At 61.7% G+C, this 3430-nt stretch overlaps 1 protein-coding gene across 1 annotated transcript in view; it reads left to right on the forward strand.

Moving 5' to 3' along the window:
- The window catches only part of LOC128267724 (translocating chain-associated membrane protein 1), a gene marked incomplete at its 3' end in the record, with an annotated part of 51771 nt that overhangs the window by 1659 nt on the left and 46682 nt on the right, over positions 1-3430 (forward strand). The gene's annotated exons all lie outside the window — the stretch shown is intronic.

The following is a 3430-nucleotide window of genomic DNA, read 5'->3' on the forward strand; positions in this document are numbered from 1 at the left end:
CTCCTCCTCCGTTACCAGCGGCAGTGCGCCCGTCGCTCCGGGCAACCACCCCGCAGTCCTTGCCATCGACATAACCCAGTACCTGGAGGAATTTAGGCGCCATCAGCGAAGAGCGGCGGAGGCCAGAGCCGTGGGCGCCGACGTACAGGCTGCCCTGATCAACAGAATTACTGACGTACTGGCTGTCCTGAGCGGTGGCGGTGGCGGTGGCGACGGGCTGATGGCGACCGCTATCGATGCCCTTGCCGTCGACACATCCCAGTACCTGGAGGAATTTAGACGCCATCAGCGAAGGGCGGCGGAGGAAGATGCCGCGGCCGACGACGTACTGGCTAGCAGCAGCAGCAGCAGCAGCAACCGCAGCAACAACGACTGCAGCAGCCACAGGAGCCGGCAGAGCTGCCGGAGTTCCCCTGGAGTGTGCAGCTCTCCAAAACGCAGCTGAGGAAGCTGCGAGAAGAGTGGCGAGCGGCAATGCTTGGCGCACCTCAGTCGGTACCCCCAGTGGAGCCGAAGCGCCTGGGAAGCCGACGTCCTAGGAAGGAGCGCGTCCGGGTGGCCCCTGCGAAAGGGCGCACACACTGGGACATGCATAAACTCGTTCGCCCAAAACCAGGTGCAGCGAGCGAGGAGGTCCGTGAGATCGCCGCTAAGGTGAACGAAGCCATCGCTAAGGCGACCCAAGTGAATGGTGAGCTGGTCCTGGACCTTCATCGAAGCGCTGACGGGGCGGAAGTCCGCCAAAACATAGAGAAGCTCGCCGGGGACGCTGCAGCTGCGGTGATGCTGAGCGTGCAGAAGGCTGAGCTAGTCTTCAATGGCGTCGACATGACTGCCACCGTGGAGGATGTCCGTGAGGGCATGGAGAAGGCTGGCGCCGTGGTGTCAGCGAATGATGTGTGGATGCGGCGGCGACCGAACATCTGGCCGGGCAGTGCAAAGGAGCGGACCGTACTGTACTGCAGCGGCCAAGTGCCTGGCATGTGGGGGGTCGCACCCCACTGGGTCAGGCCTATGCGATAGACGCCCGCAGCAATGATGCGGATACTGCAGCTCAATCTAAATAGGAGCAGGGCTGCGCTCGAAGTACTGCATCAGAGCGTAGCGCAGTGGTCTGCGGAGGTGGCCCTCCTGTCCGAGGTTCCCTTCGCATTCGCGCCGGAGAGTCCGCGAGAATGGGTGGTGGGCCCGGACAATTCTTGCGCGATCTTTGCTTGCGGTGCATGTCCCGTCCAGCGGATATGGGCTGCCCATGAGGGACTAGTGGTGGCGGAAATTGGTGGTATTACGTTCGTCAGTGCCTACGCTCCACCAAGGTTGTCGATGGCTGAGTTCCGCACCCTACTGGCGGCAATAGTGACGGCGTTGCGTGGCCACAACCGCATTGTGCTGGGCGGCGATTTCAACGCGCACATGGAAGAGTGGGGCAGCGCAAGGCCTGACGCACGTGGTCGTGAACTGTTGGCTATGACAGAGGACCTCGGCCTCGTCCTGCTTAACCAACGGGATCAGGATGGGCGATTTGCGCACACCTTCCTGGGCAGTGGTGCAGCGGCCGCGTCGTGTGTGGACCTCACGTTCGTCTCCACCAGCGTAGCGGCTGGTCAGGATTGGGAGGTCCTGGAGGAGGACTGCGAGTCGGACCATGCGGCGGTGCGCTACAGCGTGGGAGTATCTGCACCACAACCGTCGGCGGGTGAAGCGATGATCGCTCCTGGATGCGGGATGCGAAGATGGAAGATCCGCTGCTTCGATCAGGATGCGTTCCTAGGAGCGCGCTTCACTGGAACCACTTCGCCGATGTTGATGCGAATGCGGAGGCCGTCACCAGAGTCATCACTAGATGCTGTGATGAGACGCTACCCAGATGCAGCTTGCGCCCGGCCCCACGGCGTAAGTCGGTATACTGGTGGAATGACGATCTCACGGCACTACGTGCGGAGTGCACAAGAGCGCGTCGCCTGCTGCATCGCCCCGGTACGAGTCCCAAGGAACGAGCCGCCAGGGTCGCCGACCTCAGGCGAATCAGAGGCCTGTATCGGCAGGAACGGAAGCGCAGCAGGAGGCAGTGCGAAGCCGAGCTCATACGGCAGGTTGAGGGCAACCCGTTCGGAAGGCCGTACCAAATTGTAATGCAAGCCGTGCACGGTCCTTGGGCCCCACCGGAAATGGATCCAGAGGTACTGGATAGCTATGTGGACGAGCTGTTCCCACAACACCCACCAGTGGAGTGGCCGGACACGCCTCCGGAAGATCACGATGGCGACGCAGTACGACCGATAACGCGCTCGGAAATATTCGCCATCGCTACCCAACTGCCCCCCAAGAAGGCGCCTGGGCTGGATGGGATACCAAATGCAGCCATCGCCGTGGCGATGAAGGAATACCCGGAGGCGTTCCGGCGGCTGTATCAGAGGTACCTGGATGAGGGGCGCTTCCCGGAGCAGTGAAAGGTCCAGCGGCTAGTCCTGCTGCCGAAGCCAGGCAAGCCCCCCGGCGAGGCCTCATCCAACAGGCCATTATGCATGCTGAACACTCTCGGCAAAGTGTTCGAGCGTCTGCTGTTGAACCGGCTCAACGAACACCTGGAGGATGACCCAGAGAGACCGCACCTCTCCCCAAACCAGTATGGTTCCGCCGCGGGAGGTCGACGGTTGACGCAATTGAGCACGTCATAGCGGCTGGGCGCTTGGCTATGCGATATAACCGGTTCAACGAGAAGCACAATCGGTGCTGCATGATGGTGGCTCTGGACGTGAGGAACGCATTCAACTCAGTGAGTTGGACGGCGATCGGGCAGGCACTGCTAGCTAAGCGTACCCCACAGGGCCTTCGAGCGATCCTGGGGAATTACCTTAGTGACCGTACGCTGCTCTACCAAACAAGCGCAGGGCTAAGAAGTCGGGCCGTAACAGCTGGGGTGCCACAGGGGTTGATCCTTGGGCCGACACTGTGGAACGTTATGTATGACGGGGTATTCTCTGTGGATCTCATGCCGGGAGTCCGCATCGTAGGATACGCCGATGACTTAGCGCTACTGGTCCCGGCCACTACCCCACGACGCGCAGCCGCGAGAGCGGAGAGTGCGATAGCGGCGGTTCAGGCATGGCTGGACAGGCAATCCTTACAGTTGGCCTGCAACAAGACCGAGGCCCTGGTCTTCAGTAGCCTGAGGAGGGGCAGGCAGCTCGTGTCCTACCGCGCGGGAGACGCGAGGCTAATGGCGAAGCGCACGGTGCGGTATCTTGGAGTGGAACTGCAGGACCACCTGAACTTCAAGCCGCACGTGCTTGCAACAGCGGCCCGAGCGGCAAGGGTGACGCGAGCGGTCGGCCAACTGATGCCGAATCGTGGCGGCCCCTCTGGAGGTAAACGGAAGTTGCTGGCTGCAGTCTCCACGTCTCTGCTGAGGTATGCGGCGCCAGTGTGG

This window comes from Anopheles cruzii, chromosome 2 (assembly GCF_943734635.1).
Source record: "Anopheles cruzii chromosome 2, idAnoCruzAS_RS32_06, whole genome shotgun sequence".
NCBI classification, from domain to species: Eukaryota; Metazoa; Arthropoda; class Insecta; order Diptera; family Culicidae; genus Anopheles; species Anopheles cruzii.